The 14241-nt window shown below is 43.1% G+C and overlaps 1 long non-coding RNA gene across 1 annotated transcript in view; it reads left to right on the plus strand.

Moving 5' to 3' along the window:
• The window catches only part of LOC132342303 (uncharacterized), a 34167-nt gene extending 20555 nt beyond the window's left edge, over positions 1 to 13612 (plus strand). Inside the window, exons 5-6 of the long non-coding RNA XR_009490621.1 lie at positions 8488 to 8611; positions 12569 to 13612. This is a non-coding gene — a long non-coding RNA (uncharacterized lncRNA). The remainder of the gene's footprint in view (positions 1 to 8487; positions 8612 to 12568) is intronic.
• The last annotated feature ends 629 nt before the right edge of the window (positions 13613 to 14241 follow it).

Here is a 14241-nt window from a genome sequence, read left to right on the forward strand (position 1 = left end):
TTGGGTGCGATCTCAAAAACGACAGAATGATCTCTGTACGTTTCCAAGGCAAACCACTCAATATCACACTAATCCAAGTCTATGCCCCAACTACTAATGTAGAAGAAGCTGAACTTTAATGGTTCTATGAAGATCTACAAGACCTTCTAGAACTAACACCAAAAAATGATGTCCTTTTCATCATAGGGAATCGGAATGCAAAAGTAGGAAGTCAAGAGATACCTGGAGTAACAGGCAAGTTTGGCCTTGGTGTACAAAATGAAGCAGGGCAAAGGCTAACAGAGTTAAGGTCATAGCAACCACCCTCTTCCAACAATGCAAGAGATGACTCTACACATAGACATTAACAGACAGTGAATACAGAGATCAGATTTATTATATTCATTGTAGCTGAAGTTGGAGAAGCTCTTTACAGTCAGTAAAAACAATACCGGGAGCTGACTGAGGTTCAGATTATGAACTCCTTATTACAAAATTAAAACTTAAATTGAAGAAAGTAAGAAAAACCACTAGGCCATTCAGCTAAATCCCTTGAAATTATACAAGCAAGTGACAAATAGACTCAAGGGATTAGATCTGACAGAGTGTCTGAAGAACTATGGATGGAGGTTCCTAACATTGTGCAGTAGGATGTGATCAAAACCAATCCCAAGAAAAACAAATGCATAAAGGCAAAATGGTTGTCTGAGGAGGCCTTACAAATAGCTGAGTAAAGAAGAGAAACAAAAGGCAAGAGAGAAAAGGAAAGATAAACCCATTTGAATGCAGAATTCCAAAGAATAGCAAGGAGAGATAAGAAAGGCTTCCTAAGTGAGCACTACAAAAAAATAGAGGAAAACTATAGAATGGGAAAGACTAGAGATCTCTTCAAGAACATTAAAGATACAAGGGAATATTTCATGCAAAAATGGGCACAATAAAAGACAGAAGCAGTATGGACCTAACAGAAGCAGAAGATATTAAGAAGAGGTGACAAGAATACACAGAAGAACTGTACAAAAAGGTCTTAATGAACCAGATAATCACTATGGTGTGATCACCATTGTGATCACACCTAGAGCCAGACATCTTGGAGTGTGAAGTCAAGTGGGCCTTAGAAAGCATCATTATGAACAAAGAGAGTGAAGGTGATAGAATATCAGCTGAATTATTTCAAATCCTAAAAGATGATCCCATTAAAGTGCTGCACTCAGTATGCCAGCAAATTTGGAAAACTCAGCAGTGGCCACAGAACTGAAAAATATTGGCTTTAATTACAATCCCAACGAAAGGCAACGCCAAAGAGTATTCAAACTACCACACAATTGCACTCATCTCACACACTAGCAAAGAATTGATCAAAATTCTCCAAGCCGGGCTTCAACAGTACCTGAACTGTGAACTTCCAGATGTTCAAGCTGGATTTACAAAAGACAGAAGAACCAGAGATCAAATTGCCAACATCTGTTGGGTCATTGAAAGAGCAAGAGAGTTCCAGAAAAACATCTATTTCTGCTTCATTGTCTACTCTAAACCTTTGACTGTGTGGATCACAAAAAACTGTGGAAAACTCTGAAAGAGATGGGAATACCAGACCACCTGACCTGCCTCTTGAGAAACCTGTATGCAGGTCAGGAAGCAACAGTTAGAACTGGACATAGAACAACAGACTGGTTCCAAATAGGAAAAGGACTACATCAAGGCTGTATATTGTCACCTGCTTATTTAACTTATATGCAGAGTACATCATGAGAAATGCTGGGCTGGAAGAAGCACAAGTTGGAATCAAGATTGCCAGGAGAAATATCAATATCCTCAGATATGCAGATGACACCACTCTTATGGCAGAAAGTGAAGAGGAACTAAAAAGCCTCTTGATGAAAGTGAAAGCGGAGAGTGAAAAAGTTGGCTTAAAACTCAACATTCAGAAAACTAAGATCATGGCATCCAGTCCCATCACTTCATGGGAAATAGATGAGGAAACAGTAGAAACAGTGGCTGACTTTATTTTTCTGGGCTCCAAAGTCACTGCAGATGGTGATTGCAGCCATGAAATTAAAAGATGCTTACTCCTTGGAAGGAAAGTTATGACCAACCTAGACAGCATGTTAAAAAGCAGAGACATTACTTTGCCAGCAAATGTCCATCTAGTCAAGGCTATGGTTTTTCCAGTGGTCATGTATGAATGTGAGAGTTGGACTATAAAAAAGGCTGAGCACTGAAGAATTGATGCTTTTGAACTGTGTTGTTGGAGAAGACTCTTGAGAGTGCCTTGGACTGCAAGGAGATCCAACCAGTCTATCCTAAAGGAGATCAGTCCTGGGTGTTCATTGGAAGGACTGATGTTGAAGCTAAAACTCTAATATTTTGGCCACTTTTCATATGAGTCAGCTCTTTGGATACAAAGAGCTGACTCACATGAAAACACCCTGATGCTGGGAAAGATTGAGGGCAGGAGGAGAAGGGGATGGCAGAGGATGAGATGGTTGGATGGCATCACAGACTCGATGGGCATGGGTTTGGGTTGACGTATCAGTATGCCTAGCTGTGTGTCCTTGGTCAAGTCAAACCTCTCCAATTCATCATCCGCAAAATGAAGAAAAGAGGATTGTAATGAGGATTAAGTAAAATACCGTGAGTGTTTGTGGTATGCATACTCTAAAACTCGACACGAGGCATCGAGGTTTCCAGGGGTCAGTGGGCTGCTGTCCACAGAAAAAAATATAGCAAAAGTACAGAAACCTGCAGACAATTGCCCTTTGTAATGGAGGAATATTGACTGAAATGAACTGGATGCTTCAGTCCTGGGTCTCCTCAAAACACCTTGGCCCTGGAGTTCAGTGGGGGTTTCAGAGTCAGGAGAAGCTCTAGGGCTGCAGGCAGACAATGATTCCTGAACCAAGTGCTAAGTGCTGAGGGTGAGAGAGAGGCCTTCCCCCTCCCCTGGGAACATGAGCTGGCTGCACTCCCAACAGCTGCTTACACTTACAAGTGCTGACATTTCAGCCTGTCCCTTAAAACTCACTTGTACAAATTCTCTGATTCCCAAGTGTGTGCGTGCTCAGTTGTGTCCAACTCTTTGCAACCCCCTGGACTGTAGCTGGCCAGGCTCCTCTGTCCATGGAATTTTCCAGGCAAGAATACTTGCGTGGAGTGCCATTTTCTTCTCCAGGAGATCTTCCCCACCCAGGGATCGAACCCGCGCCTCCCAAGTCTCCTGCACTGGCAGGCAGATTCTTTACCACTGAGCCACCTGGGAAGCCCTTTTCCCATATCCACTTATTTTCCCTATGAATCCACCTGAAGATTCTGATGCATCAGGAATGAACTCACCCCTTCAAGAAAATATCTCTTGAGTACCTACTGTGTGCCGGAAAAATCTAGAAGAAGGAGGGGCATGTGACACACGTTGAAACTCACAGAGGACTTACATTCTCTGAAGTGACAGAGCACCAGGCACAGCTCTGACCCAGCTCATCTGGGTCATCTCTTTGCAAAAGTGTAAATAATCCTTCCCTTGGGTTTGCATATTTTACATCTGGACTGACTTGATTATTTTGCCTGGCTTTTCTTTGGTCATCAACATTCTCAACTTTCCTAAAGTCTAAATTAAGCCCTTTTCAAAGACAACATTGTTTACCTACTTCATTTTAGGGATTAGAGAGCTCTCAGGTTACTGCCCCCACCCCCCAAAATTTGGTACCTTTTTAGTATCAACATAAATACATAGAATTAAAGCACATTGGTAAAAACAATTTAACAAAGTGCATTCTATCCTGTAGGTAACTTTGTTCTTGCATTCTTCTGCTTCTTCAGATAAATTCAAAACAGGATACTCAAAATTCAATTAGGGGTTTTCATTGAGAAAAGGCCTTGCAAAGTTCAAGCTGTACAGAATGCAGCTTCGGGAGTGGTGTACTATTTGATTTTAACGGCGGTGAGTTTTGTTCCCTTGAGAATACATCTTGTACCATGTTTACTGTGCCTTCTAAGTAAACAAAAAAGGAGGAGGAAAAAAGAATAAGCAAAAATATTCTCTTCCAGAATTAGGCCAGCTAGAACATTCCAAAATGGCCACAGATCCTTCAGTGTTTCCCCAGGGGCTGGTATCTGGACCCAGGCTCCAGCACTCCACGTGTGAACAAGTGGCCTCCTTACCTGCGTCAGCTCAGGTCCCTCTTACGGCTGCCCTTCCAGGCACCGGAGCAAATGCATTGTCATCCTTATTCTCAAGCTCACTGCAGACGTTTGGATCATCTCCCTCAAGAGCTGCTCTCAACAAAGGCCTTCAAAGTGCAGCTGGCCCAGTGTGATCCTCACCAGCTCTTCACTTCTCTCATTCCCTTCCCAGAGTTACTCAAATTTTGGTCCAGCTACACTGGGGAAAACGTGGAAACAGTGACAGATTTTATTTTATTTTCTTGGGCTCCAAAATCACTACAGATGGTGGCTGCAGCCATGAAATTAAAAGATGCTTACTCCTTGGAAGGAAAGGTATGACAAATCTAGACAGCGTATTAAAAAGGAGAGGCATCACTTTGCCAACAAAGGTCCATATAGTCAAGGCTACAGTTTTTCCAGTAATTATATATGGATGTGAGAGTTGGACCATAAGGAAGGCTGAGTGCTGAAGAAATGATACATTTGAATTACAGTGCTGAAGAAGACTCTTGAGGGCCCCTTGCACTACAAGAAGATCAAACAAGTCCATCTTAAAAGAAATCAACCCTGAATATTCATTGGAAGGAATGATGCTGAAGCTGAAGCTCCAATACTTTGGCCACTTGGTGTGAAAGGCCAACTCATTGGAAAAGACCCTGATGCTGGGAAAGATTGAAGGCAAAAGAAGAAGGGGTGGCAGAGGATGAGATGGTTGGATGACATCACCGACTTAATGGACTTGAGTTTGAGCAAACTGAGACAGTGAAGGACAAGAAAGCCTTGTGTGCTGCTGCCCCTGGGGTCGCAAAGAGTCAGACTCGACTTAGTGACTGAACAAAAACATTCTTCAGTGTTTCTTGACTACAAACCAAGTTTTGCTGCTTCTGATCCTTGCTCTCGATCTTCCATCTGCAGCGTCCTTCTTCCACATTTCTGGTCGTTGAGCCTGTAACATCCTATCCATCCTTCCGTGGCCATCTCAGTGTGCTGTTCTTCTTTTTTTTTTTTAATTTAATTTTATTTAACTTTACAATATTGTATTGGTTTTGCCAAATATCGAAATGAATCTGCCACAGGTATACATGTGTTCCCCATCCTGAACCCTCCTCCCTCCTCCCTCCCCATACCATCCCTCTGGGTCATCCCAGTGCACCAGCCCCAAGCATCCAGTATCGTGCATCAAACCTGGACTGGCAACTCATTTCATATATGATATTATACATATTTCAATGCCATTCTCCCAAATCATCCCACCCTCTCCCTCTCCCACAGAGTCCAAAAGACTGTTCTATACATCAGTGTCTCTTTTGCTGTCTTGTATACAGGGTTATTGTTACCATCTTTCTAAATTCCATATATATGCATTAGTATACTGTATTGGTGTTTTTCTTTCTGGCTTACTTCACTCTGTATAATAGGCTCCAGTTTCATCCACCTCATTAGAACTGATTCAAATGTATTCTTTTTAATGGCTGAGTAATACTCCATTGTGTATATGTACCACAGCTTTCGTTCTTTATGAAATCACTTGGAATTCCCCCAGGCTGACGAGATTTCTACATCTGTGTCGCGCCACACCTCCCACAGCATTTTTTCCTTCTTGTATATCATTTCTCATTCTGGCTATGAGAGCCACTGTAATCTCCTTAGAGTAGAACTTGTGTCCATCCAAATGTTTAACCTCGACATGCTAGCCCGTGATAGAGGCTCAGTCCTATGAAGTCAGATGTCATACTACAGCACGTCTTTCCTTCTAGAACATATACAAGTGTTTTCTCCCTTCTTTGTTCCTGTGGGAAAACTGAAGACTTCAGCAGAGCTAAAGGAGCTAATTATATGGCCTTGGAGAAGGCAGCTTAGAGAACCGAGGGTGCCTGGAATCTGTTAGAGCCTCAGGGTAAGCTGCTGGCCATCCAGATGTCCCTGCATCTTTACAGAGAGCAGAGTCACTGAGGCATATGGTTCTGCTGGTGCTCAGTGAATGCAATACTTTCAAGATGGTCACATCCGGGTCTCTTGGCCGCACCAGGAATTTGCAATCCCTGCAGCTTCCAGGCATTTTGACCAGGAACAGAACTGGGGGAACTGATTTAATGCCATGCTTTGCTGAGAAATTCTACCAATGGTAATGCCTAAGAATACATACAAGGTAAGACACTGAAACCAGAATAATCCTGAAAGCCAAGCCCAGAAAACAGCCTAGACTAATCAAAGGAGAAAGAAAACATGGCTCTGCCTGGATACAACGTGTTTATTTTTTACAATACCTTCAAATCCCCAAATATCCTTGGGTACAGAGGATGGTAATCTGAACAGGAATATAGAAAACCCAGTTTCCAGCTTGGGACCTTACATGAAACAGCTAGGCGTGTGTGCATGCATGCATGCTCACTCAGTTGCTTAGTCTTGTCCGACTTTTGTGACCCCTTGGACTGTAGTTCACTATGTCCATGAAATTTTCCAGGCAAGAATTTTGGAGTGGGTTGCCACTTCCATCTCCAGGGGATCTTCCTAACCCAGGGATTGAACCTGTATCTCCTGTGTCTCTTGGGCTTCCCTTGTAGCTCAGCTGGTAAAGAATCCCCCTGCAATGCAGGAGATCCTGGTTCGATTCTTGGGTTGGGAAGACCCGCTGGGGAAGGGAACGGCTACCCACTCCAGTATTCTGGCCTGGAGAATTCCATGGACTATATATTCCACGGGGTCGCAAAGAGTCGGACATGAGTGAGCGACTTTCACTTTCACTTTTCTCCTGGGTCTCCTGCACTGGTAGGATGATTCTTTATCACTGAGCCACCTGGAAAGCCCCAACTTTGGGTAAAACACTCAACCTCCCAGGGGCCCCTTTTCCTTGTTCTAAATTCTAGTGACATGAGATAAAATTTGGAAATGCTACAGTTTATCTCAGTTACATTGCCAACTCCCATGGGGCCTGACATTGTCTTCTCCTGGACACTCATTCCTCAAATACTTCCTCCCTTTGGCTTTTTCCGTGTATTCAATACCACAGCCACCCTCTTCTTATCAGTCTGCTAGAACCCTCAGACTGCCAACCCCATAAATTGTGTGCCCAGTTACAAACCCACTGAGAACCCTCATCCTTCCTGGGACTCTTCAGATTGACAGTCAGTACAGTGAAGCTGTTTCTTTGTTTCAAAGGTATAAGAAGAGAAGGGATTCCATTCCCAGGAATTGCATATAAGTGAAAAAGTCCCACCACCCTTTATTCTGAATAACAAAATACAAGGAAGCTCAGTCCCAGGAAGACACTTTTCACAGGCATCTAACAAAGGGCTAAAAATCCACCTGCTTAAATAATGTCTCACTTACCCGTGAAATGTTACCATGAAACAAAGTAAGATTTCACAACCTCAGGACATGGATGATACTATGTTTTCCAAAGGTCCACCTTGATAAATTCCATTACAGGGATGTATTTAACTTTTAGATAAAACAAATGTTAGGTGGGTGTCAACAAATAACTAGAAGAAAAAAAAGAAGCACAGGGATTCACAAGAGTGAGATGTTTTCTTAAAGAAGCAATTGCTTTATTCCAGCTTTTGAATGTTACTTAAAAAAAAAAAAAAGACAAGTACTAACATTTTTTCAAAGTCTAGTTACCTGCACAATCTTGTGATAATTGCTTTTGGTATGTCATGCTATTTAATAGCTGTAAGAACTGTATTTTAAACCCCATTTTGAAGTTGGAGAAACTAAAACTAAAATTAGCATTCAAACCCATGCCTATCAGAATCTCTAACTTCAGAATCTCTGTTCTGTTTCCACACCATATGATAAATCCAGAATGTAACCTTGAGAGATCTTAGTTTTCAACCAAGCTTCCTCCCTCTTTAATGTTCACCCTTGCTCTGGGCATGGCTATTTTTACACCGTCATGGAGGGAGCTCTGTCCTGAGTCTAATATCCTGCTTGGAGGACTTTCTTTTACATTTGTTGATAACTCATTTCAAGGGCTAAAAGCCTTTATGATAAACAGGCATTTTTATAAAACCTAAATCCCCTTTGGTACAAATTCAACTATTTCTTTTCTCCCAGGTGTAATTCATTTATACATTCATTCCTATCTGCTCCAAACATACTTTCCAACCTTAAATTTTACTGCTCCCTCTCATGAATGTTTTAATTAAGATTCTTTGGTCTTAAAATAACAAAAGAAACTCAAACTAGCTTCATTGAAAAAGGGAAATGGCTCTCAGCACACAAAAGCAGGAATTGGTCAAACTTACAGAAGGTTCTGGATCCAGGCTGCAGAGTTAGCTAACTGTCTCCATTCCTTATCTCTTCCTTCTTTGTATGCATCTACTTCATTCTTCCATGTTTCTACAGACCACTGCCCGCACTCTCAAGTCCCCATAAGCCGAAAAAAGTCAAAATATCCCTGGGATCAAGTTTTGTCTTCCAGAAATGAGGTTCTAAATGGCTCAGCATGATTTCAATCAACTGTGTCCAGGTAAGCGAACCTGTTCAGATGGAGCATCTTCAGAATAATGCATGCTGGGCCCTTGGGTGGTCCAAGAAACTACCAGGAGTCACTCTGCTGTGAGGTGATGGAGGGTTGCAGTTCAAAGGGTCATTCTTTTAAAACATGCCCTCTCTAGTGTCCTCTGTGCTGTGGACAATGTAAAGAGCTCACTCAGCTTGCAGGGCCCCCACCTCTCCCTGTCCCCCTGTCTCTCCACCCCGCAACACCCCACCCACCATATGGGAATCCAGCCCTTGCAACCCTTCAGCTCCAATTATTTCAGCCTTGCAACTTCATCATTTTCCCTTGGCTCTTTCCTTTTCCCTACCAGCCTGAAGGTTCTTTGAGAACTGAATGCCAGTCTGACTCACCTGTGAGTGCCCATAAAATTCCGTGAAAATATTTAATGGATGCTTGGTGTAGAAGTAAATCATTTCTCAGGGAAGAAGATGTTTTCTCTTCTGTTAAAAAGAGAGAGAGTTTTTATTTTACTTTTCAGATTAATTGCTTTCTCTTTCCTGAGATAAACATATTCTTTCCCCTTTAACTGTCTCTCCTGAGCTCAGTTTTAAAGTAGTGTGATTATTTTCTGTGAAACTGAAGTGGCCTTATATTGTCCAAGTGGTTAGTCCTAGAGAAAAAAATTAAAAGATAGTGGGTAATTGGAGGAGACTTTAATAAAAGGAGCGCTCATGAAACTGTGGACAGAGTTTTAGGAAACACTCAGGGTTTCCCTGGTGGCTCAGATGGTAAAGAATCTGCCTGCAAGTCAAGAGACCCAGATTCAGTTCCTTGGTTAGGAAGATCCCCCCGAAGGAGGGAATGGCTACCCACTCCAGGATTCTTCCCTGGAGAATTCCATGGACAGGGGGCCTGGCGTCTACAGTCCATGGGATTTTGAAGAATCAGACATGGCTGAGGGACTTTCACACCCAAGGGGTGGTGTAGTATTCCTGGGCTTGCCTGAGAGGGGAAACTTCTACTCTCCCATGCCCTGGAGGCCCAGGGATGAAGCCGCTCCCAGAGGAGACTGCTGTGTAGTGAGAACCAAGAGGTGGTGGGTGTCCAGTGAGAACTGCCTGCCAGGAGCCCTCAGAGGGTGATGCCAGCTGCTGCTGACCCACCAGAGAGGAAGCCAGAGGAACACATACCCTGATCCTAGCCTCCTCCTTCTCTCTGATCACTTGCCAAAACACGCCAGTGATCAAACCAAACCGGAAGACAGAGGACAAAGAGCACACACAGGTCAGCTCTGAAGGCCGAATGAGCAGGTGCAAGATTAGATCTGGAGGGGTACACGGACCTGCTCCAACTTCCTCATGGATACACTCTCCCATGAGCCATGGTCAGCGAGTTGGGCCAGCCCTACTCATCTCAGCCATGGAGGAAAGATCAGTACACTTCATGTGGGAACTGGATTCACGTCAAATTCTAGGAGGAGCTTCCCTGATGGTACAGCTGTAAAGAATCTGCCTGCAATGCAGGAGATGCAGATTAGACCCCTGGGTCAGGAAGATCCCCTGGAGAAGGAAATGGCAACCCACTCCAGTATTCTTGCCTGGAAAATCCCATAGTCAGGGGAGCCTGGTGGGATACAGTTCATGGGGTCCCAAGAGTCGGACACGACTTAGCAACAACAACTTCTAGGGACTCCCATGTCCTTATTCAACCAGCCTGGTTATGACTTTTCCAAATTTCAATTGTGTCACAGCTACAAGAGATCAAGGGTAGCAGAAATGCTTATGACCCCACACTTTAATGTGTATCACACGTTCAACCTCCAAGTCACAGAGGAACCAAGGGGTAAATTGAGGGCCAGGAGACCTGTGTTCATGTCCTGGATCCACAGCACACCTCCAGGGAGGTGACTCGGGATAGGTCGCTCCTCCTGCCTAGGACTCAGTGATCTTCCATCTATAAGACTGTCGTGTCCATGGGGAACAGATTTGTAATTGCCAAGGGGAAGAAGGTGGGGGAGGAATGGACTGGGAGTTTGGGTTAGCAGATGCAGGCTACTATACATACAAGATGGATAAGCAACAGGGTCCTACTGCATAGCACAGAGAACTATATTCAATATCCATGTACACCCATGGCTGATTCATGTCAATGTATGGCAAAAACCACTACAATATTGTAAAGTAATTAGCCTCCAATTAAAATGAATAAATTAAAAAATTTAAAAAAACCTTCAATGATAAAAAAAGAAAAATAATCTGCAATGATATTTACCAACTGTTTACAATTTCTGTATGCAGCATTTGGTGTGTGCATTTTAATTATTTTTCTTATCTGTATTTACTATTTTTTTCTAGCTACATCAAAAAGATTTTCAAATTCTTAAATTGCTTTTTTCTATTTTTATTCTAATTAATAAATGATTGAAACTTAAAAAAATCCTATGATAAACCATGATGGAAAAGAATATGAAAAAGAAAGTATATATATATATGTGCATAATTGAGTCACTTTGCTATATAGCAGAAATTAGTAGTGTTGTAAATCAACTATACTTCAATAAAACAGATTAAAAATAGAAGACTGTCATGCTGCTTCCAACTCCATCATCCTGTGTTTCTAAATCGTAGTCTCCTTTGCTTTAAAAGGAGACCAGACTTCACCACGTGGATAGTGACAGTAAGGTATCACAGCATCCTTCCATGCCTTCTGTTAGTACCAGAACTCTAGACTGAGAGAGTTTTTAAGGTCAGGGGTGATGGTTTTTCCCATCACTTCTCCACTCACTCAAATACAGTAGTTTGCCTATTAAAGGGAAGTGCAGTGCCAGTCACTCAGCTGTGTCCGATTCTTTGCAACCCCATGGACTGTAGCCTGCCAGGCTTCTCTGTCCATGAAATTCTCCAGGCAAGAATACTGGAGTGGGATCCTCCAGTATTCTTGCCTGGAATACTGGAATGCCCTCCTCCAGGGGATCTTCCTGACCTGCCAAGATTTAATTTTTTTAGTGTTTATTTACTTATTAATTTTTAGCTGCATTGGGTCTTAGTTGCAGCATGTAGATTTTTCATTGCAGCAAATGGGCTTCTCTCTAGTCGTGGCATATAGGATTATCAGTTGCAGTGCACAGGCTTAGTCTCCCTATAGTTTGTGGGACCTTAGTTCCCCAACCAGGAATAAAACCTACATCCCCTGCTTTAGAAGGCAAATCCTTAATCACTGGACCACTAGGGAAGTCCTTCAATTTCTTTGATTTTTGATCCTTTATTTTGATTCTTTCTCCCAGTTTCTCTGAGTGAACCCCAAAAAGGAGAACAATGAACAAGGCCAATAGAGTAAAAAGTAATTGATTCTCGGGGGTGTGTTCATTGTTTTGGATGTTTTGGCACTTTTAAGCCTCACAGTAACCCATTAAGATGGGCTCAGTTTTATCCCCACTTCACCCACAAGGAAACTGAGACTCAGAGATGGTTACTTGCCCAAAGCTAGTGTTTGAACCACAGCTTAAACCTTGCTCTTGCCGAATTTAAAGCCCACACTCTTTCTCCTTCTTGACTCTGCACATGTGCTTGATTTAGCTATTTCTGGAACTAATGCTTGAACTTTCGCCTTTGTCTTGCCTGTCAGGACATCCCAGTAACTTAGTTCCAAACCGCTACCTTCCCCAACCCCCAGGGGAGCCCCTCCTACCTCCCCTGGTGCTCAGGCCCTGCCCATCCTGTGTTCGTGGTTTGCACAACACACAGGCGAGTGGATAGCTGGGCCTGGACACAGCCCTTCAGGTCTTAAAAGGGTTTTACTGGCTTTTTATTGGCATTTCCTCCCTAAACCTCAGTGCAGTAATTCACCCCTCTGATCCCCGGGGTACAGATTAGCACATGGAAGGAAGCCTAGAAAGGTTGTGACTTGCCCTTTTGTCAGAAGGTGAAGTGGTGGCCAAGCCTCCCATCAGCTTCTCCTCCCTCCCCTCCTTCCTTGTTTTTACAGGTTGAAATATGCCTGACACTGGGATGGAAATGTAGCTTGAGTGGGAAAACTAAGGCAAAAGGAAGAAAAGGTAAAGCAGGCAAGCACAGAAGACATCACTGAAAAGTCCTGGGTGATTCTTCAAAAGGAAATAGCTAAGAAGGGAGACTAAAGAGAGTCTTTCAATGAAATAATCTGGAATGAACATGAGAGGAGCAGCTCAGTTGCTGAGTGTTGCACTCAGACTTCAGAGTACAGAGTGAGGTCAACAGCACTCTGTGAACTCTGACAGTACAAGGGCTGGGATGGTTCAAGGCACAAGACTCTTAGCGCAAACATTTCTTGATTGAAAACTAAGCCATTAAGTATCCCCTGGCATGGCATATTTTATATGCCAAGTATCTTCCACTTTGATATCTACCTGCATGACCTTCTTATTCCTGAGAATCTCTGCTAGGACGCCTCACACATCCCCAGCCAGCCTGCTGGCCTCAGTGTCCACAGTGATGTTCCTCTCTATTGTCCACAAAGTCCCCAAGAGAAGCTTTTCCTATCCCTGCCCATCTTGAGAACATCAGGGCCCATGCCAAGGGGCTGCGGCTGGAGGTGCCCAAAGCCTCTAGTCTGCCAGGTGCCAGACTGCATGTCTTCATCGACATTATGCTGCATTTTGTCACCCAAGGCCCAGAGGAAGTCTGCTTGGATCACAGTCTCATCAAGGCTGTCTTGAATAGCTTCCGTTGGCTTTTATGTCTACTGGCAAACTATGAAACCAAGATCCTGTCTGCAAGAACTTACTGAAGAATACAAGGAGATTCTGGAGACTTTCCAAGAAGAAGGCATTTCTTGAAGGCATTCCACATGTTTATTTAACAAATGTTTATTTAATAACAACTGTATTCCAGCGCTTAGCCCATGAAGAATGCAAAAGTTAAGAATGCAAAACCCATATATCTCAATTTTTTTCTCCACTTCAGTGCATTAAATGGCTATCTTCAAACATTCCTAGATGTAGTACTGGTTCATGATGGATGCATTGATTCTCAGCTGAAGAAACATTCCCCTCAGGAGAAAGGGAAAGGTATAAACTAAAGATGTGTAACAGGCAATTCCAATAAAAAGATGTGCCCCTTTTCCAGCTTCACAGCCTCTCCAACCCTCATAAAATTGAAAATCACATTTCCCCAAATCAAAAGACCACCTTCAAAGGGAGACATTAGTTCCCCATTCATAAATAGAAAATAATGCAAAATCAGTGAGACTGGGGCATGGACAACAAAACAGAATTCCTTCTTGCTGTTGCTCTCTTCATGAGAATTATTTAGGAAAATTCCACCTCTTTCAGAGGAAGCAGGGAATTCCAGAAACATATGTGATCACCCAAGCTCAGTCCTCTGCAGTAATGCAGCACACCCAGGTCTTTGCAGAGAGGAATGGAAGAAAGAGCGAAAGAGGCACAAATAGCCTCCCTATTCATGCTTCATTTTAGATGACTCTCAGTATTTCCAGGATGCTGACAGTGGTCATTATTTCCCCGTACTCTGAGAGATTTCCAGTAGTGGCTGTGGTCTACCTGAAATAGAATCCCACTTTCTCATCCCACAACATAAAGCTCACATAGAGCCATCAGGAGTGAGGGTGATGATGTACCACCACTATCAAATGAGAACACAGGCTGCTCCTCTGATCTCTTT

The sequence above is a fragment of the Bos taurus genome, chromosome 15, assembly GCF_002263795.3.
Source record: "Bos taurus isolate L1 Dominette 01449 registration number 42190680 breed Hereford chromosome 15, ARS-UCD2.0, whole genome shotgun sequence".
NCBI lineage: Eukaryota > Metazoa > Chordata > Mammalia > Artiodactyla > Bovidae > Bos > Bos taurus.